Source organism: Lactuca saligna, chromosome 4, assembly GCF_052625555.1.
Source record: "Lactuca saligna cultivar CGN05327 chromosome 4, ASM5262555v1, whole genome shotgun sequence".
Lineage (NCBI taxonomy): Eukaryota > Viridiplantae > Streptophyta > Magnoliopsida > Asterales > Asteraceae > Lactuca > Lactuca saligna.
In genome coordinates, this window is record NC_136420.1 from 102,893,630 (window position 1) to 102,917,567 (window position 23,938).

The 23,938-nt window shown below is 34.7% G+C and overlaps 1 pseudogene; it reads left to right on the forward strand.

The window, feature by feature from the left end:
- The first annotated feature begins 235 nt into the window (after positions 1–235).
- On the forward strand, positions 236–11,187 carry LOC145039992 (uncharacterized; annotated as a pseudogene).
- The last annotated feature ends 12,751 nt before the right edge of the window (positions 11,188–23,938 follow it).

Below are 23,938 nucleotides of genomic sequence, written 5' to 3' on the forward strand. Positions count from 1 at the left end.
GAAGTCTCATGGATGAGTGAGGTTGAGCGGCCACCATATGTATTTGTATTGTTAGGGCATTGTGATGATACTTGAGGCAAATATGGGTAGGTGTGCAATGTAGTATGGGCCAGTACTACTGAAAGCACAGGACCCATACGCGTAGCAAGAAAGTCACGAGCCCTAGGGTTTAGTCGAGAGTTGGTTCCCAGTTATTTATGCAGATTGTTTGATATCTTCCTTTTATATTTTTAGTATGGTGGTTGCAAGGCATTTTGTGGCTGGATCCGGATGGGGATCAGGGCAGGGCGATCAAGAGGCCTCAGCAACGCATGAGGTTAACGGTCAGGAGGGGCCAATGTTGACAGAGGATCGAGTTAGTGAGATCATCCGCGAGGAGGTGGTCGAGGTTGTATGGGGTCAGATTCCGGAGTTGTTTGGGTCTATCAAGACCGCCATGATGGAGTACTTCAATGAGAGATACACAACCCTTGCGGAGAAGGCTGTCGCTGCAACTGCATCGACTGTATCAGCGGCAGGGGGAGTAGGAGCCACTCGGGGCTTCCAGTACAAGGACTTCGATAACACAAACCCCCTTACTTTTGATGGTACTCAAGACCCCATCAAGGATATGAGGTGGGTTTCTAATGTGGAGGGGTGTTTCTTTACTTGATCGTGTCCTACTGACAAGAAGGTCAGGTGTGCCTTGAACCTGATTAGGTCCGGGCCCAAGGACTGGTGGAGATTGATGACTGGGTCGTACACTGATGATCAGAGAGATGTCGTTACTTGGGAGCAGTTCAAGGATATGTTACGCGCCCGATACATTCCACGGGTTGAGCGGGAACGATTGTCTCGGGAGTTCTTGAGTTTGATACAGGATGGGGAGTCAGTGTCGGAGATCACTCGTATGTTCATTTAGAGGGCGATGTTCTGCCCAGAGTTTGCTTCTGATCAGGCTTAGATGACTCGTTATCTGAGCATGCTCAAGACGGACATCCGTCAGTGAAGACCAACTGTGCATAGCTCGCAGCCAGGCCGACGTAAGTTCCAGCGCTGACTACATTCAGGATTAGGGATGGGAGGCCAGTTAAGGCGGAGCCTCCGAAGGCTCAGGGGCGTGCCTTCCAGCTTACAGGCGAGGAGGCCAGGGCAGCATCGGATGTGGTTGCTAGTATGTTTTTATCCTTTTTCTCATTTATTATATATGTATTATGCTTATTTGTTGTACCTATGTTTAGGTACATTTTTAGTGAACTCCTTGCCTGCTTTGGTTTTATTTGACTCGGTGGGAGAGTCGGTCTTTCGTATCTCAGTCTTTTAGTAAGGAGTTCAGTGCACGCATTGGCGAACTAGAGTGTCCATTGCGACTTTTTATCCCCAACGAACACGGAGTTTCTTCTTCTTTGGTCTACTGAGGATGCGAGTTGGAGATCTTCGAGGTGACCTTTCCGATAGATTTGATTCTTATTCCCATGGGGGAAGTATGTGTGATTGTGGGGATGGAAAAACTTAGTCGATTTGGTGCCATGATAGATTGCGAGGGCCAGCGGGTGGTAGTTCGAACCCCAAGTGGGGGAGAATTGACTGTATATGGAGAGGGCACCAGAGTGGGATCATGATTCTGTTCAGCTGCCACGGCTCAGCAGTGTATTCAGCACGAGTGTGCGGGTTATCTAGCGTATGTGGTAGATACACGAGTTAGGATCAGATTCAATTTCAGAGGTTCCAGTAGTCAAGGAGTTTGCTGATGTGTTTCCGGAGGAGTTGCCAGGAATACCTCCGGAGAGGCAGGTCAAGTTTCGGATGGACCTGGTGTTGGTGTGGCTCCTATTGCCAAGGCACCGTACGTGTTGGTGCCACCCGAGATGCAGGAGCTATCATCATAGCTGCAGGAACTACTGGGCAAGCGATTCATTCGACCCAACAGTTCTCCATGGGGAGCACCGATCCTCTTCGTCAGGAAGAAGGACGGTTCGCACCGGATGTGCATTGATTATAGGGAGTTGAATAAGTTGACGGTGAAGAACCGTTATTCGCTCCCGATGATAGATGATCTCTTTTATCAGTTGCAGGGCGCATCTTGGTTCTCCAAGTTAGATTTGAGGTCGGGGTATCATTAGGTACGGGTTAGAGATGAGGGCGTGGAGAAGACCGCATTTCGGACTCGTTATGGTGATTACGAGTTCGTGGTGATGCTGTTTGGGCTCACCAACATGCCTGAAGTATTCATGGATATGATAAATCGGGTCTGCAGGCCGATGCTTGATCGCTCGGTCATCGTGTTCATTGATTATATCTTGGTATATTCCAAGACCCAAGAGCAGCACGAGGAGCACCTCAGGGAATTGTTGGGAGTTTTGGGATGAGAATGGTTGCATGCTAAATTCTCAAAGTGTGAGTTTTGGTTACGAGAGGTCTAGTTCCTCGGGTATCTCGTTAACCAGGATGAGATTTTGGTTGACTCGGCCGAAATCGAGGCAGTCATGCAGTGGTAGGTGCCGGAATCTCCCTCAGATATCAGGAGTTTTCTGGGATTAGCAGGGTACTACCGGAGATTTATTCGGGATTTCTTCGAGATTGTAGTACCCCTCACTCATCTGACGAGGAAGGGGGTAGATTTCCGATGGGGCCCTGAGCAACAAAGGGAATTTGAGACCCTTCGTCAGCTATTATGTGAGGCTCCAGTTTTGACACTCCCAAAGGGAGTTGAGGATTTTGTGGTGTTCTGTGATGCATCCATCAAAGGGTTGGGGGTAGTCCTCATGTAGAGAGGACGAGTGATAGCCTATGCATCACGACAACTGAAGCCGCATGAGACGAGATACCCTACGCATGATTTGGAGCCAGGAGCGATGGTGTTCGCTCTCAAGATATGGAGACATTACCTATATGGGGTCCGTTGTACCATATACACGGATCACAAGAGCTTGAGACACATCATGGATCAGTCGAACCTGAACATGAGGCATCGCAGGTGATTGTATATAGTGAAGGACTACGATTACAAGATCCTTTATCACCATGGTAAAGCAAATGCGGCGACAGACACTTTGAGTCGCAAGTCTGTTGGGTCTTCCTCCCCAGCGACATGTATGAGGATAGCGATGGATTCTCTGCTTGTGAGTTTGATCAAAGATGCTCAGGTTGAGGGCATGCGACTGGAGAACTGGAAGTTGGAGAGGATCAAGGGCGAGAACACCCGGTTTTTGCAGGATAGCCGGGGATTTATTGACCCGATGCGGTTAAGTATGGGTTCCGATATTTGGTGGAGTCAGACAGACAATCATGGATGAGGCTCATAAGTCTCACTTCTCTATTCACTCAGGGACCACCAAGATGTACAAAGACTTGAGTTTGAGTTATTGGTGGTCATGTATGAAGCGAGAGATCGCTTGGTACGTCGAGAGGTGCTTGACCTGTAGGATGGTCAAGGCCGAGTATCTGAGGCCGCATGGTATGCTGCAACCCCTGGAGATTCCCATGTGGAAATGGGAGCAGATCACGATGGATTTCATTACCAAACTGCCGAGGATGGCGAAGGGGTTTGATGCTATATGGGTCATCGTAGATCGATTGTCTAATAGTGCCCATTTCTTGGCCATTCGGGAAAGTTCTTCGGCTGAGAAATTGGCCGACGTGTATGTTCGCGAGATCGTCGCTCGCCATGGGGTTCCGACCTCTATTGTTTCCGATTGGGATATTAGATTTACTTCTCGTTTCTGGCAGAAGTTTCGCGAGGAACTGGGCACGCATTTTCACTTTAGCACATCATTTCATTCGAAGATTGATGGTCAGAGTGAGAGGACCATTCAGACCCTCGAGGATATGTTGAGGGCGTGTTTTATTGATTTCGGTGGGAGCTGGGATTCCTACCTACCCCTTACAGAGTTCGCCTGCAATAACAACCACCATTCCAACATTGGCGCCCCACCTTTTGAGTTGTTGTATGGACGGAGATGTCGCACCTTGGTTTGTTGGGGTGAGGTCAGACACAGGGTCATGGGATGGACGGAGGTGGTCTTACAGACTACCGAGAAGATTTAGCAGATCAGGCAATGACTGCAGACAACTCAGAGTCGGCAGAAGAGTTACGCAAACAGACACTAATCTGAGCTAGAGTTCCAGGTCGGTGATATGATATTCTTGAAGGTCTCGCCCTGGAAGGGTGTGATCCGCTTCAAGAAGAGGGGGAAATTGGGTCCCCGATTCATTGGTTCATTCAGGATTATTGCCAGGGTTGGCAAGGTGGAATACATGTTAGATTTATCGGATGAGCTCGGTCGGATCCACAACACCTTTCACGTTTCGCAATTACGAAAGTGTGTTATGGATCAGGAGATGGTGGTATCATTGGATGACATTTAGGTCGATGAGTGCCTGAACTATGTTGAGAGGCCTGTGGCTATTCTGGAGAAAAGGGTGAAGGTTCTATGGAACAAGGAGATACCTTTGGTAAAGGTGCAGTGTGAGCACCGAAGAGGGATCGAGTGGACGTGGGAGCCGGAGGGAGAGATGCGAGAGCACTATTCAGACTTGTTCACCACGAAAGACTTCGAGGATGAAGTCTAGTTTAAATGGAGGAGATTTGTAATGCCCCGATTCTCAAGTATTGAATTATGGTTATAATTTTCATGATTTTGAGGTCTACTCGACGTGTTGATTGCTCTAACTCGTCGAGTAGCAGCGGGTTAGTCCACGTGTTTAAGTGACTTACTTGTCGAGTCTAAGAAGGTACCCGACGAGTAGGATCTGGGGGATGAAACCCTAATTTTCGGGGTTTGGCACCCTATTTAAGAGATCATAAGCCTCCTTTGGGCCTCCTTGCAGTCCCTTGAGTTATCAGCTAACCCTTGTTCGTGTGTCTGTGCTCCATTTGTGTGTGTTAAGCTTTAGAATAGGATTCTTGGTGAAAAGTGCTTGGAGATCAAGAGGCTAGAAGCAAAGAACGAGTAAGGATCATAAATCTACCTTAGTTGGCATCAAGTCGTTATCTTGAATTCTTCTCCTTCTAGATCTCATTGGGTGAAGTTAGGGTTTTTTCTAGCTTATTAAGAAACTTTCCTTGTGCATGAGCTAAGATCTGAGGTTGCAACTTCAGATATAAACTCTCTGGAATCCCTGGATCCAAAAGCTTCCAGCTTTTTTGCAAGAATAAACCTCCCCTTAGGTGTAAAACTCCATTCCAAGATTGGATTTATCATATTAAGCCTTTAGGGCCTTGCTTACACGTAAAGTTTGCAACTTTACGTGATAAACATACCTTGGGAGGCTGGATCTGTATTGTGGAACCTTAAAACGGCTTAAAAAGCATCTGTATGGATCAAGGACTAAAGGAACTCTGTGAGTTGCATGGTCAACTTGGCGAGTACGATGAAGATTGTCGTGGGCTCGGCGAGTCAATAGAGTGGCTTGGCGAGTCAGCTGGGGTTTTCCCAACCTTTGGTCACGCATGAACTCGGTGGGTTGTGAGGAAACTCGACGAGTTGGCTAAGGAGTTTATGGCCGTGGCTGGAGGTACTCAACGTGTTGAGGTCAACATGGACTGTTGACCTTGACCGTTGACTTGGACTTTGACCAAGGGTCGACTGATTGGCTTTTGGGACATTTTGGGAGGTTAGAAATTTACAAGCATGGTTTTACAATGAATATAGGTGGTGGAATTTATGATCGTGATCAGAGAGTTTGAGCTTATCTTACGAGTCGACAGCTACGAGGTGAGTTATCCTCACTATATCAATAGGGTCTAAGGCACCAAGGTCGACCCTTTATGGATTGTGTCCGGGTATGGCATGATATGTTTATTGATTACATCATGGTAGTTAGGATGGTGTTATGCTTATGCTTATCGACCTGGTTATAGGATAATGCTATGTTAGTGACCAATTAGGTCTGTATCCCAGTTATTGGGATGTTGCTATGATTAGTGATTTGTTAGATCAGTTTGACTGTTTTATGATATCAGCTAGCGTATGATATTTATGTGCACATGTTTGTTTGGTTGAGGGTTGGGTTGAGGCGGTCCTGCTTTGTGATGTAGGCCAACATATCCGACGAGCGGTCCGGATAGGCTGTAGGCCCTGTCAGGTGGTCCAGTCATGCCGAAGGCTCGGGAGCGGTCCAGATAGGCTGTAGGCCCTGCGAGACGGTCTAGTCGGGCTGATGGCTCATTGTGTATGATGTTATGTATTTGTTGATATTATATGATTATGGATATGTAAGGATGGTATTTTGGGGGCAACTCATTAAGCTTCGGGCTTACAATTTCAATTTATTGTTTCAGGTACTTCTGGTGATCGAGGGAAGGCGAAGGCATGATCATACCGCTCCTGCTGCTGCTATGTTTTTATGATTGGAAACTGGGATACTCTAATTATTATCATTTTGAAAACAAATTATGAAGGAGGGCCAATACTTGATAATGTTGGCAACTTTAAGTCCCCAAAGGCCCTGAGATGTCCAGATCTAAAGCCATATCTTCATATCATGCTCAAAACCAAGAATAGTACTAAACCATGCTAATAATGGCCATAAACTTTCATAGAAGAAGATCTAAGCATTGGAAGTTCAACGTTTTGACTTTATACCTTAAAATGGTTGCCACAGCAGAGTAAACACAGGATCTACAACCTCTCCCTTCAGCTATGCACCAACCACTTCAAGCTTCTTCACAAAACACCAAAAAGGCACTCTTTAAGCCCTCACACACTCAAAATGGGAAATGAGACACAATTTAGGGTCTCTCTAGACGAATGGGGTGATAAGGGAGGTTATAAGTGAGGCTTAAGGCATTTAAATAGGGTGCAAACCTTGAAAATTAGGGTTTTCCTTTCCAGTGTCCATTCGTCGAGTTGGGGCCTTCCAATTCGTCGAGTAGACCCTTCATTCCGCGTCCAAAATGATCTCTACTCGACGAGTTGGAACTCCCCAACTCGTCGAGTTCCAGCTCAAAAGTCTACAAATGTTGAAAATTGATAACACATAAACCAAGCGTTGCAAGATATCTTCTATTGAGGCGAGTCTTCTCACCATCCTAGTCAGAATGCACCAACGTCGGCCCACTGATTTGTATGTGTAGGATGTATGTGATTATGTGGCTATTATCGACATGATTGTATGAATTATGCATGGAGCCAATATGGACTCAGAGTCATTATGGACTCGGGGTTGATACGAACCTGACACAGCTACTTGATGTCATATGGGGTTGATACAGACTGTTGTGTGTGGTATTTTGGGGGAACTCACTAAGCTTTATGTTTATGGTCTAAGTTTATGTTTTAAGTACATTTGGATCAGTAGACAATTGTTCGGCCTGATCACAACACATCCACCCGTGTTCAACATTTTTATGATTTTTTAGACTATACACTGATAATTATTTTCACATTGACATACTTTTGTTGGGTTGATATGGATATTTGATGATTTTGATTGGCTTAAAAATAATTTTTTTTACTTATGAATTTTGGCACATTACATAATGTCTTTATCACTAGGTTCTATGATGCGATCAACAACGTAAAAATCGATATATTTAGTTTGAAATAATTCATGTCATGTGTCATAGTTAAACCATCTAGGTCAATGATAAATGGTATGTTGGTTTTAATATTAGTAATTTCTTGTGAATTTTCTATTTAGAAACAAGAGGTTGATCATTGACGTGCCACGTAATCCTTTAAGAGGGAAGTAGACATTATGCTGTTAGAAAGAGAGAGATTTTGTAGAAAACGGTAGGTTTTATGACATGGAATAATGATCGATTTCAATGTTCAAACAAGTTACAATACTTGTAGACTAAACAAAACCACATAAAACAATTGGCTTCAAAGTTCAAGCAAAGATGATTAAAAAAAATTAATTACAATATGATCACATATTAAAGTTTAAACATATGACGTCATAAATTAATAATTATATATAAATATCTAAATATAAATCATAACAGGCAATCAAGTAATTTAAGGTTTTCCAAATTATTAAATAAAAATTAGGTTAAAAGTATAAACTTACTTTACATTTGTTGATTGGAAGCCTAAAGAGTTGGTAACGAGAGAGAAGTGGAGACAAGAGAGTAATAGAAGTCCTTTTGATTTTTAGTCTTCTTGCAAACGATCGTTGCATACAACTACTCATTTTCTAATTTTTGGATTGTAGTTACCCACTTAATTTTAATTACCATAGAAAATCACGGTTCACCATTTCACATATATTCATTGAGGGCCTACCTTTATAGGGGTGATATGTCTTTGATTTTACGAAATTAGTTTATGATATGTTTTTTACTATGTAGTCCTTTTTTTTTTTTTTTTTTTTTGCAAAATACATCACATATTTACAAAAAAAGAAAAAAAAAGTAATCAAGATTAGGTCAAATGGTAAACAAAAACAAATTTATATGTTAAAGTAATTTCATAAAATTTCTTACAAATAAAAATATCGTTTTGTAGTTTGTAACACGAAAATTGATTCATTGATTACCCACTCTAATGTTGGGCTTAGTTAGATTGGGCTTTACAGTGATATAATTAACGTCATATATAGGCTACTGGTGCTAGGCTTTTAGACAAAATCAACATTAGAAAAATAGTAATAATAACAGAAAAAATCATTGTCATCTAAACCAAAACGAAAAATAGAAATAAAAATTTGGTTTGGTTGGGTAAGGGTTTCCAAACTAAAAATAGCGATTTTAGTCTGACATAAATGAATGTTTTCTACGATAATTCATGGAATAGTTTATTTATTTATTTCAATTTATGAAATGTTATTTTGAATTAATTTTTTTCTACATGTTATTTTATGAGTTTTTTTATTTTATTAAATTTTATATAATATTTTAATATAATAATTGTAATAAAATAGTAATAAATGGATATTAATTTCACTAATAAACTTACCTTTTAATTTTAAAATTCTCAAAATTAAAACTCATTAGTTTCATTTATTTATTTAAATTATTTGTTTAAATATAAAAGATAAAAAATATTTCCTTTATAATAAATCATTATTTTTCTTATTTTCTTATAAATTCAACGTTCTTAAATATTTTAACATATATATATATATATATATATATATATATATATATATATATTTATTTATTTATTTAAATTAATCTATATAATATATGAGTCTCACAACTAGTATATTATATATCAACATGGTTTTCTAGGACATGGATTCCAAATCAAAAGCTTAAAGCCAATATTTAAATCGCTTCGTAGATATTGTTTATCATTCAAGTCCATCAATTTCCTCTTTTAAAATAAACTAGGGAATAATCCCGCATTCCGGGTGGTGGAGTTACGGGGGTTGGAGGGTTTCTTTGTATTAGAATTGTGAAATAACTAATGAGGTTTCTGACTTTCCGTTATTTTTCGTCTGTTTTTCAAAAGTATACAAATTCATATACAAACATATTGAAATATCTAGATCTAAGATTATTAGTAGTCTCACATTTAAAAGGTAAACGACTACATAAACAACCCAACCTTTCAAAAAGATCTAAATTTGCAACTGAAGTCATTTACATCAATTCCGTTTGTTTTCCTAAAGTATATATAGTCATGCACTAACACTTTAAAGATCTAGATTAGTAGTTAGCATTTAGGAAAATGACGAACCAAGAAACCAACCATAAAACTTTCAAAGGTATCCAACTTTGAAGTAGATGTCATTCAAATCAATTTCGTTTATTATTTTTTTTTTCAAAATATACATATTTATACATACAAATATTGAAAATCTAGATTATTAGCTTCATGTTTTAAAAGGGAAACGAACTAAGAAACCCAACTTTAGACTTCAAATAAAGGGAACAAATTGATAAAGTCTTTGTTGCAAATTCTTATTCCAGACATTAATTGTTGCTTTCTTTTTCCTCACAGGGATTTGCAGTCTTATTTTTCCGATCTTACCCTCTTCTTAACCCCTGATAGTAAGACCTTTAATGTATTTGTGGATAATCGACCATGGCTGAAAGATCTAGCTTCCAGATCTGTACATCTATGATAGTTGATGGTTACCAAGGTATCATAGATCATATATTCATAATACATATATGATGCTATAATTAACTTACATTTATGTTCAATGATTCATGATTTTTCTTTTTGATTACATCTTCAGTCAAGGATGTCCCCTTTTGCAAACATAAATAACCACTCTTTTTTTTTTTTTTTTTTTTTTTATATATAAAAAATAATTCAACTTTATTATATTCATTTTCATTTTTCCAGAGATCTCTTCTTACAGGAGGGGCGAAAGGTGGAATCCATTCAACACATTGTTATGGATTTCAATTGAGTTATTATTCACATTAGGACAAATTATTGTTGCCATTGTTGTCTTATCTAGATCACAACATGAAAACCCATAAAATCCTTCATTTTCTTGGGTTATTGGTTATGCCGCCGGGTGTGCTGCATGTCTGCCCCTGCTATATTAGCGGTATCTTCACAGAAATCAAGCTTCCGGGCAGCGGTAACCTCAGGTTGGGCAGCCACGTTCAAAAAGGAACACTCCACCAGAACTAAATTCTTACATAACAATCTCATTTGCTCCCTCTTCAGAAGAGAAAACTCATCAGAGTACTACTACTACAACATCTTCAGATGCTTGGAATTGTTTAAATGTTGTGGGTTCAAATGTCAGGTAATTTACAGCTTTGCCCTCAACTGCTACATGATTATTAGTCCGTCTTTTAAAATGATTTTCCCCTTGAAGGATTAATATGCTAGTGGACCATTTCAAGAAGGTTGTAGATTGCTTCTTTGCTGTATGGTTTGTAGTTGGCAATGTTTGGATCTTTGAGAGCAGTTATCTTTAGTTGATGCTCCCAATTTATACAGGTGCTACTCTTTGTTCTTAAATGACCATTTTACCCTTGTATCTAAATATTATTCCTTCAACTTGATGAGACAACTTATAGTTTTTCTTGGTTGCAGGTTAAGTATAGTTTTCGTTGCCATAAGTTGTATCGGGTCTGCAATGCCTTTCATTTTGTGTGGAATGATATGTTGTTACTTTCTTTGTATTGTTTCTATCCTTGGAATCCATGTGGATATGAATCAAATCAGAGGAGCAAGTAAAGACTCCATTAATTCTTTCATTTTACAACATTCGTTGAATCAAACATTTCATCGAACACCTGACATGCAACTAAGATCATGCATAAATCCTTGCAAGATACAGTTAGAATGAAGAACCATGTGATAAGCTAAAAGGAAAATAAAACTCAATAGAAAAGAAAAAGCATTATCACAAACATCAATTAGGAGAAGCAAAACACGAACTTGCTTAAACCGTTTCACAACACCCATCTTCCTCCTCTTAGCTCCAACTGATTTTAAAGCATTCACATTTTCGACATGATTTGACGAACTGGCCCCTGCCCCTTCACCAGAACGATATTCTTGGATTTCTAAAGAAAACTCATTTTCCTTTTCACATAAATGCTTTCATTTTACAACATTCGATGAATCAGACATTTCATCGAACACCTGGCATGCAACTAAGATCATGCACAAATCCTTGCAAGATATAGTTAGAATGAAGAACCATGTGAAATTTTAATAAGCTAAAATGAAAATAGAACTCAAGAGAAAAGAAAAATCATTCTCACAAACATCAATTAGGAGAAGCAAAATACGAACTTGCTTCAACCGTTACAAAGCACCTGTCTTCCTCCTCTTAGCTCCAATTGATTTTAAACCATTCAAATTCTCGAACTGATTTGATGAACTTGCCCCTGCCCTTTCACCAGATCGATATTCTTGGATTTCTAAAGAAAACTCATTTTCCTTCTCACAGAAAAGCAGATTCTATAAAAAAGGAAAACCTCTCTTCAAATGCATCGATGACTTTCGAACATGATAGAAGATTCTGAAAAGGTTCCCAAGTGTTAACTGCCCTGGCCATCAACGCCTTCCAAGAAAAAGATTCATTTGATTCAAAATAAGAATGGAAATTCAGTAGAAAGTAGAAACCATACCGATGATCAAATCTAAGTTAACATTTTGCAAGATTTCCAATTTACAGGTTATAACTTGTTGATGTGTGCGAACTCAACTAGTTTTAATCCAACTTTCTAAATATAAAAGTAACACGCAAAGGAAGTGAACCTATCAATTGTGGTGTAGCTAAATAAGTAGGGTATCGAACTCAGGGAACAACAAATTAAATTATTTACTAGAATTATCTAAAGAAACAAATAATTAAAGGAAGGGTTTTCTCTCGTTTTACAAGACTAGAAACTTAAGTAAGCTAACTAACACACAATTTAACTAATCTAACAACTAAACAAGAAAATACCACTAAATTCAATAATTAAAAGGACTTCTGTTTAGGTTCGAATCATTTGTTCCCATGGATGATTTAATGGTGAATGTATCAGATTAATTCTTCATTGGCTACCGATTAAAGTGATTAGGTTCACATTCGCTATTGTTAATCCTTAGAAAACATATTAATTCAAGCAATGGCCAGTTGTCTAAATTAATGAATTTCCTAGTTTATTGATTCATGTTAAGTAAGACTTGTAACTAGATAATCAAATTGGTGATTCAATTAACCTCTTTTCGATGGTGTATCACACAAGCTCATACATTAATTTACTTATCTTCTAGTTAATTCTAGTTACTATGTGGTCACATAAATCATATGAAATTCATAACCAAGAGATGTTCATACAACTTAATTACTGATTTATTAACAGAGAATAATTATTATTAGCATATGAGGTTCTTTAACAAGCTTAACAAAACAATATCACCGATTAAAATTAACCCTAACCATAGAATCAATCCATGTTTACAAACTCATCTACCCTAAACAGAACTTATGATTTTTTAGCTCTTGATAACACTAAAAGCAGATGCAAAAACGAATTTAAATAGTTCCAACATGATTCAAGCAAAAGGTTTAATAAGAATAAACTAGATTTGCCTTAATTCTCTTCGAAATTGAACTTAGAATTGATTCCTCAGCTTCTCACCGGTCTAGCAGCACTTTTGATCGCAAGTTAAGCCACCTAGGGTTCCAGAGAAGTCCTTATCTCGATCCCAAAGTCCCTATTTATAATTTTCTAGAAACAGAGGTTACTCGTCGAGTCAAGGTCCCAACTCGTCGAGTCCTTCATTAAAAATCCGTGTACGGCAAGGAATATTGGAGCTTCGCGAATCTTCGACCTGACTCGTCGATTCATCGGTTGACTCGTCGAGTCCTTCTTGTTTTTAGCATTGTTTCTTCTTTGTTTCAACACCCAAACTTCCCCTACTTCCTTTTACTTCCAAGCTTCTCTTTTGTACTGTAAATACAATTTAAACACTATTAAGTACCTTTTGTCCCAAATATGCAAATATTTAGCTAATAAATAAGAAAATCTACACTATATATATAGCTAAATATGCACTTATCAAAATACCCCACACTTGACTTTTGCTTGCCCCCAAGCAAAACTGTATTTTAGCACACTAATATCCTATAAGACAATCCCACTCAAACCCAACCATTATGCCAAAACCGCAACACATGCATTTGTATCTAAATTTGTCCTAAGGACCCCCCCTAATTCTAAATACTCACAATCCTCATAAACATTCACTCACTTTTTCTGAACAATGTTCATTTTATGCATCCCTCTAAATCCATCCGCAGAAAACCTCCTAACCTCAAAGTATTTTTGGTTGAGCAACCCAAACATACATAGACTAGAAAATTATAACTCTTTATGATACCACTATGGAGCTCTTTTGGAATTCTTCATTCATTTTTTTTTTGATATTTCACCATCTTTTTAATTTTTGGTATCTTCACTTTTTTTTTTTTTTCCAGAACTTTGATCTTTTCACTTTTGACTGCTCCAAAATTCTTACAACGTTTTCTTGTAATTCTCCATTTTTTTCACATGTAACTCATTTTTTTTTTCACTCAAAACCTACATGCTTAAGCAGGGGCTCTCAACTTCAACCTTTATTGGTTAAAGATAATAATTTTCCTAGATACATTTCTGCTACACGATGCTAAACATATTGCATCCCTCAAACTAAACGAGGTTGTGTTTTTGTCCCATGATTTCACTAGAATAAAGGAGGCCACAAATGCATTATAACGTATATAGGCTTAACTAAACATTTGGGTCTTCAAAGAATCATCAAACATAATACTAGCATGAACCCTAACTGCTTTTACCAAAATTTTCTAATTTAACCCTAGCAATTTTAATGCAAAAATTTCATAATTTATCTAAGATTCTAAATTTTGACTAAATGTAACCAACCCCTACCCCACACTTAATTTATGCAATGTCCCTATTGCATATCATGAATGATAATGAAAATAACCAAGTAAAAAAATTGGGACAAACTTCCCTGGGATAGTAGTGGCGAGGTTGATATTTCTTCTTTTAAAACTCCTACTTCAATCGACTTTAGGTATGGGAACAACTCATCAATGCCTTGGGTGTCATATGTCTCGTCCGGTTAACTCAAATATGCAGGAAAATTCCTCGGAAAATTGCAGGAATTGATCTTAAAAATGCAGCCAGTTGTTATACGGAATCATCACCGAATCATAAGCTGGAGAGATAAAATACGCATTAACTCGTCGAGTATGGTAGGTGACTCGCCGAGTTATAGCGTGAAAAGTCAAAATTCGTGAAACTACACTGGGACTCGTCGAGTCATTAAGTACACTCAGCGAGTCCATCGTTCGGTGATAAAATATATTCTGCCCCAAAGTTAATGCTGATGTGTTTGGAAATTGATCATTAGAAACTCTCTTATTTTTCCCTTTTCAAAAATCAGACAGTTTCCAACTCTTCTTTTAACTGGACTCTAAACTCGGATCCGTTCTCTCGCTTGGACTTGACACTTTTATCACTTTCGAAATCCCTTGCATGCAATCCTTTTGTCCAAATTTTGAAAAGACTAAAACAAACATGTAATAAAAAGAAAAACACACAATAAGAAAATCCTAAACTACTTGTCCAAATCAACAAAAGCAAACAAACACAAACAAGATCAACAAAAAAAAAAGATTGTTTTAGCAACCAAAATAAAAAGGATAAAACTTCAATCTTCATCTTCTTCCTTGTCATCCTCTTCATCATCATCACTGCTCTGCCTCCGCTTGCTCCGCTTCTTCTTGTGTTCATCTTCTCCTCCTAAGTAGACACATAAGGAAATTGGCCCCCGTCCACGTGTTGAATGTTGAAGTGATCAAACATTTGTATTCTCCAAAACCGTCCACCCTCATGGAGGAAGGTTCTGGAGCCTCTTGTTCAACCATTGGACAATTACAGTTAGACCCCTACACTTTTAATTAATCCAATTAATCCTAAAATTAATTCTAATCAATTTTTTTTATTAATTCTTAATTAAATAATGTTGTTTCTAATTAATATATTCTTCTCATAATATATTAATAAATCATTTATTTTGATTTCTAATTAATTTATTAATCATATAATAAATAAACCAGTCTCCCTTTCCTAGAAGTATTATAGTCAGTTATTAGGTATGAGAGCAACCCAAAAAGAACTTTGCTAATAATTTAAGATTATACTAATTTAGTTTTTGGCTTAGACACCAAATCCAACATTTATAAGTCGAACCATCGCATCGACAGATGGTGACACTAAATGATGCCAGACCATGGTGATGAACCATGGTAGCTTTATTATGTCGAACGATGACGAGCAAATGGTGACTTGCTATGATAAAACATGGTGATAAGCTATGGTGGCTTTATAGGTCGAACCATGGCATCGACAGATGGTGACGCTAAATAATTCTAGACCATGGTGAGGAACCATGGTAGCTTTATTATGTCGAACCATGGCCCTAACCCGATGGTGAGTCGTTATGCCAAACCATGGTGATGAGCCTTTGTGGCATTCAAGGCCGAACCATGACATCAACAGATGGTGAGACTAAATGATGTTGAACTGTGGTGATGAACCACAGTGGCTTTGTCGTGTCAGACCATGGTGTAATAACCATGGTGGCTTTATCTTGGCGGAACATTGTGTAAGAACCATGATGGCTTTATTATAATACAAGGCAATGAATAAAAAGTTACTCATAATTGATTTATTGTATAATGTATATATTAAAATAATAAAATATCACATTCAATCATAATAACTTATTTTTAAGTTGGACAAAAATGCCCCGTTTATGAAAATATGTGGTACAATTTAAAGTTCATATGCATTCGTTTATCATAACCTAACTAAAACATATGTAAATTTTACCTTAGGATTTCCATGATGTGGTACATGGTTTGATGTGTGAAGTGTTTTGTTAGAAAGTGGCATATCTCGTCTCATGGAAGGACAAAGCATTGATTTTATAATTTCACTGTTTTGCATTCACGTGATTATAATAAAATACTCCTGACAAGATGGTAAGAGTGTATACACTTCTCCTTTTTTTATTTATCTTGATGTCGTGATAAATAAAAGAGTATCAGTGAAATAGGCTTAGTATGTGCTTGAAGCGTGAACCTTTTAATGTGATATAATAATCAGAGTAATATGACTTTGAGCAATACGACTGTAGAATATGAGTGACAATCTGAAAAGGTAAGCTTCGATTTCCAAGTATTGCTGATTTGACCCTAATAGGCGGGCCAAATATTGCTCTTGTGGATGATAGTTTATGAATCGTTCGTTTGTACATGTTATTACGAATAATTAAGAGTAAGTATCATGTTATGGCAATATGTATACAATTAATCTACATAATAATATTCATAAAAGGGAGGTATGTAAACATTAGAAAATTATAGTTAGTGTCCGTCGTTACTAGTTCAACATAGGAATCCTACAATGAGTGCTCCATTTGAGCTCGAGAAGATAACTCGACTTGTAAGGTGGAGAACCATAAACATCAACAATCATGTTTATTTCATAAGCGGAACAACAACAATCCTTTTGACAATGGTCACAATGAATTATGCACAACAAATCTTTCTTCTTTTTTGGAAAAGGTGAAATTGAGATAAGTACTTATTTTCAAGGGATGTGAATGATTATACCAGGAGGTTATCTCGAATGAATTTGTGCATTCTGACATTCTCAGTTTAAGTATCCAAGTGCTTGTTACTTTTAATGACTCTTGTTGTTGTATGGTTATGAATTGTTAGTTATAGCTAACTCATATTTGATGAATGAAATAAGTTTGGATGGCGACACTTTATGTAACCCAGATCTTTGTCACGAGGATAATTGAGTTGTTTCTTCTGCTATATGCTTGTATGTCGTTAGCGAGCCTCGATTTGATATATGTTACATTCATAAACGATGATCGTTAAAGTTGCCTCGGGACTTATGTCCCAGGAGCAGCCTCCGACGATCAAGTTAGCATGGATACAAAACTGCGGTCAGATACTTCGAATAGATGGAAACCGAATGTATGTATGTAGAGAGAGTTTAGAGCTTCGAACATACTTTAGGATGTGGGTTGAGAGACATATATATAATCAGCTATACCTTTTTCTTAGAGTGAAAGTTCAACAATCGGTCATGGAAAGGTTAAGGTGACCGTTGTACTTTTCGCTTTGGGAAGGAGTAGTTAAGAACTACCGATGACCGAACCATCAAAACGACCGAACCATGGTAGAACGATCGAATAGTCGTGAAATGGCGAACTGTCGTGAAATGAGTGAATTATAGGAAAAAAGCTGAAAGATTGTGAAATGCCTGAAATCTCTAAAAGGCCTTTGAGCTATACATATCAACAATGACCATGTGACTTTTATGGAACTTCAAGAATGGTATCATTTTGTTGGTCAAAGTGCTAGATAATATTTGTTAATCCATGGTTTTGTTGATTATCCCTATGTTTTAATAGGAAAATTAGCAGCAGCCGTATGCTTGGATGGAAAGTCCTATTTTCTTACTCGATTGTAATTCTTTGTTAGCGTTTTAACTTTCTAATAAATTTTTAGCTGTTCAAAAGAAAGACCACACATGGCTTATGCCTTGTAAGTTAGTTAATTTCAAAAAAATTCTTTGTATAGATCATTAATGATTGGAGATAAATTAAATCAATAGCATCTTATATGATAAAAATAATGGAAATATGACGTGACAGAATAAAAAAGATATACATGTGATCAATGCTTGGAGATGATCTAGTACAGTCGTCACCAATGAGAGGGTTTACGAGAGGTCCAATATAAATAAATGACATCAAAATCTTTTTTTATTTTTTTATTTTTTTATTTATTATTTTTTATTTATTTATTTATTTTTTAATCAAATATCAACCATTTATATTTAACTAAATGTTTTTGAGTTGCATATTTCTAAAATTTATCTCTCCTTGTTTAATAATTTTTCATTTTATATGTTATTGTAACTAATCTTTAAAGTTGTATTATTTTAACTTATTATTATTATTATTATTTTATTATTTTGATGTCTAATGTTAAATATTATATTTGTAATAGTCACAAGCCATTTTTATATTTTTATTGTTTTTAATGTTTATAAATTATATAGATAATGTGTACGAAGATATAAAAACAAAATATAAACTTTAAATTTAGTAGTATTTATTTTACTTTTGATTTATTGTAATATATCGATTGTATTTAATTAGGGGTAGCAAATCGGGTCATGGTATCGTGTTTTTGTCTGACACGACACGACACGACAATGTTTTTTCTAACACGAACACGACACAAAACGATATCGTGTTTTATTTAACTAACACGAAAATGAACCGATTAAAAAACGACAAACAAGATACGACACGAAAAAGATAACATAATAAAAAAATTAGTTTATTTAATTAATATCTAATCATACATAACATGAAAAACACGACAAACACGAAAAACACGACAAACAAATGCTAAATCGTATCAATTTTGTGCCGAATTTTAAACACAAACACGACATGATACGAAATCGTGTTTTTTACACTTAACACGAACACAAATTCGAATTTCAATTTCCATCCCGATTTCGTTTCGTGTCGTGTATTTTTGTCGTGTCGTGTCAACAATTGTCACCCCTATATTTAATGTTATTATTAACTTATCATAATTTTATAAATATCATGTATGCTTAAAAAACAAATTAAATGAAAATTCTACAAATAGTTTATAAATATATGATAATTAGTTGATTTAAGAAAAAACTTGTATATATAATCAAAGATGAAATAATTTTTTCAGCTAATAACATTTTTTAATAGTTGGTCCCAAAGCGTTCTTTTGTTTAGTCCAACATATGTTTGTCTCCCAATTACATTTCCATATAAGGATTGTAATTAGACAAAATTGCAAAAACGGTTCCTGTGGTTGGTAAAATTTTGTAGTTTTGGTCCAAAACAAAATGTTGGTGCACCACTGGTCCAAAATTAGATATTTATATTGTTTTTGGTCCCTATCTACTTGAAAAAACCATTATACCCTTATAATTTGTTTTTCCATTTTTTATTATCTATTTTTATTCAAAATAATAAAAAAAAAAACTCACCCTCATCCTGTTCACTCTCTCTTACACACAGACACATATCTTTATTTCTCTCTCTAACTAAATCTTTATTTGGGTTCTTTAACTTCATCTTCTTAAAAACACACACAAACACAAATGAACAAGTCCCACCACTATTCGCCATCACTACCTGCAAGCACGTCCATCTCCATGAAGAAATCACCGGAATCAAATGAACGAGTGCGGATGAATGGAACACGAAGAGAAGAACGGAGGCAGAATCGATTGGGAGGAAGAGGAGTTCGATCCTCGTCTGATGGAGAAAAAGAAATACGAATGGGAACAGCCCCAATGTCGATCGATGGTCCAGTGGCCGAATTGACAAGTAGGGGCGAACAAAACAAGAGGTCGTTGCCTCTTATCGTTCACTGGGAAGAGAAATCGCCGCCTCTCGGTGTGGCTAGGGGTTTCAATGGGAAGGAGGCCAGAAAAGAGTTCAGACGAGAAGCATGAAGTCACACGTGGTTCGGTGGCGTTTGCTTTGACGGGAGAAGAAGATATATGCGAGAGGTAAGGCTGTTGTCTCAATGGTTCACCGAAGCACCACTACAGCCGATGTTCATGACAGATGACAAAGAAACATATCGAAAATCAAGGAAAAAAGGTAAGAATTTTTTTTCCAACTTTGTTTTAATTAACAGCAATGGAAATGGGGAAAAGGGTGCCATTTTATTTGATTTCACAGGTAATCAACCACTCTAATGGTGTGTGTTCTTTCAGGTGATCAAAGATGAATGAAGAACAACTTCAAAAATTTTAGGGTGTTTGGGTGTTTCACTTGACAACTTTATTTAAGGAAGAAGAACACATTTCCTTTTGTTTAGAGAGAGAGAGAGAGTATGTGTGTGTAAGTGGTGGGTTTATTTTGTTTTTGTTTTCATTTTATTATAAGAATAAGAAAATAAATAAAAGAAATTAAAATATAATTATTTAAGGGGCATATTAGTCATTTTAGGTGGCATGTGGACCAAAACACAAGAAAATACAACCATAGGGGCTAAAACCACACAAGGTATTTAAAAATGGATCAGTGGTGCACCAACATTTCGTTTTGGACCAAAACTACATAATTTTGCCAACCACAGGGACCATTTTTGCAATTTTGTCTTATAATTATGTATAAATAGAATGACACGTCAACCTAAAATAAGTAATGCTACTCCATATTAAATGAAATGCTCTATCTTTATTTATTTATTTTTTTTAAATAAAGTAAAAAATTGGGTAAATAGTGTTTTATCTCCGATTTTATTTCATTTTTAATCTTATTTTTATCCCTAAAAAGTATATTCATATTATATTCTATTATTTCAATTTATATAGATTGTCAAACACACTCATCTACTAATTTGGTTTTAATAAATATATATATATATATATTTATTTATATGTTTATTATAAATATAATCTTTTGTATTTAATATTAATGTATTGAAAATATATATATATATATATATATATATATATATATATATATATATATATATTTTCAATACATTAATATTAAATACAAAAGATTATATTTATAATAAACATATAAATAAATATTATACATGCATTTATAAAAAATATTATACATACATACTTTTAAATAAATATTATACATATATTTATATAAATATTAGACATACACACTTTTAATTATAAGTTTTTGTAAAATACGTTATCGTTTTTTAAAATTTCAATATGTATTTAAATTTTTATATGAAATCGATGAACAAAAAACAAACTTTATATTTATAATTAATTAATATAGTTTAATATATAACAAAATATTATAAGTATTAAATATTACATTTAAATTATAATTAGTAGGTAAAAATGAACTATAAATGTATAATTATATAAACAAATGAACTAAAACCGACAACGCAAAGTTCATCTCTATTTTGGAAGAAATGAATAGTATAACACCATATTTAGTGTAATACTATTCATATCCCTCAAAATGGGGGAATAAATGAGGGAGAGTTGGAGAAGAATGAGGGAAAAAAATGAAGAATGTGAGTGAGTTGAAGATACTTTTAATATACGATATCTAATACGACCTCAACACCGCCTAACACACCGAACCAAAAATGAAAATCATTAAGGTGCTTTGCAATTTCTTTACAAATATATTTTAGGAAAATAACTTACGATTTACCAAGGTAATTATTTTTTTTCGTTTTTTATGTTTTGGTAAATTCATTTTTTTTATACATATTTATCATTTAGCTTGTTAAATATGTTTACACACTACCATTCTCACATGTTATACAGATGACGATGATAATATATGAACACATATAACAAGTTAAATTGTCACATATATAAAATAAAAGAAAATTGTCTAAATATGAACATTTTTTTATATATTTCTCAAAATGTTTTATAATTTCTTACAATTTTTTTTTTTTTGATATTTTTTTATCTTATAGATTTTTCTAAAACAATGCTTTAAATTTTGCTTAGAATTTTTTTTAAACTTTTTTTTTATACTTTCATATAATTCTAATACAATTACTTTTAAACCAAATAATTTATATATGTTATAAAATTTTCTTACAAGTTTTTTAACTTGTTTTTTATATTTTCATACAATTTTTTATAACTTTCAGACATTTATGTATATATACTTTCTTTTACAATATTTTTATAGTGTTTCACAGATTTTGTATGATAACTTGATATTTTTTTTATAAATTTTAAAATACTTTTGTTAAATATTAGTTTAAAAGGTTGTATTAAAATAATTAAAAGTTTGCAAACTTCCAATCGAAAAGTATTAAAATTTTGGAATAATTTTAAAGCATTTTCATCATATAGATTTTTTTTGTTTTTTTATTGGCTAAGTAATATTTTTTATATTTTTTTAAAAAGTCTTTCATACTTATTATTACATATTTAATTTTATTGTTAGACACTATTTACTTTTAAAATAATTTATATGCTTAAAAACAAAAGAAAAAAAAAATATAAAAGGCTATATAAAATATTTCACAAAACAAAACATATTTATTAATTAAAAAGTAAAGTATAAAATTAATCAATTTTTAATTAATATTTAGAAAAATATGGATATTTTAAAAATAACATTTCAAAAAAATGATTTATCAGGGTGATTAACTTTTCGGTTTTTTTTTTCACATTTATATAATTTATTTACACATTTAACCATTTAATTTGTTAATTTGTTTACATATTACCATTGTTATTAGTTATATCGGGTGACAATGACACTATTTGAACGCATATAACAAGTTAAATGATCAAATGTATACAAAAATAAAAAGTTACCTAAATATGAACAAAATAACAAAAATTACTATCCTCGTAACCTTAAAAATCATATGCCTACACATAATACTCGGTACAATAGATTGTATTCTATTGTTAGATTTTGAAAGCTTTGTAAGAGGATTAGATTGTTATGCTTTAGGATTATTCAATTCAAATAACCTAGTATATTGTTGGAGAATAGTTGGACAAACTTAAGTTCGCTTTTGTATCAAATTTGTGGGAGTCTCAAACGACACATCTTGTTTTTTAATCCTATTTTTTTATATCTTTATGCAAGGACAATCTCAATATCTTTTTCTTACATATGCACCATTACTATAATTTTATTTTATCAATAGACTTATTAGACAAAGACCATTTATATAATTCTATGTTACATAGGACAATTTCAACAATTTTACCTATGTAATGACTATTACATAATTGTTTTTTCATATGGATCATTTATGTATTTTTCTTTTCATATAAGGACCATTACATAACTACATATGTTTAAGTAATTGTGTCATATTTAAAACCATAATAAAATGTTTTTTTTATATAAAGAATATTTTCTATAATTTTATTATACTTAAAAAACCATTATATAATTGTACAATATTTTCCTACAAAATGTAACGATATAAAGAATTAACGGAAATATGAATCGAGAAATCAAAATAGCTATAAAAAGGTCGGGGGTTAAAGATGATACAAAGTCAACTGTACGTATAGATTGTATCTCCAAAGTCAAGTAAATGGGGCTAAAATCTTGTTGCCATAAAGAGGAGATGACGTAGCCATGTTGGGATGTTGAGACTAGTCAAGAAAATGGGGCTAGCATCTCAACTGAACGTTTTAAATAGCCAAATTTGAAATTGTAATGATAAAAAAATATTTAATTTCTAGAATAATAAAATAATAGTTCTTTTATCATTTTTTTTTTACCATTTTTCATCATATTATTTTTTAATTAATATGTTTTAATTAATATGTTGCTACTTTTTAATATATTAGTTCTTCATTTTAAATTTTTTAGACATCCTTATTAATGTGATATTATTAATCAATGTATTTATTATCTATTTTAAAATTTAAATTTTATATTAATGTTTTCATTAATTCACAAATAAAAAATGTTTAATATATATTAAAAATTAATTTTACATATTTATTTGAATC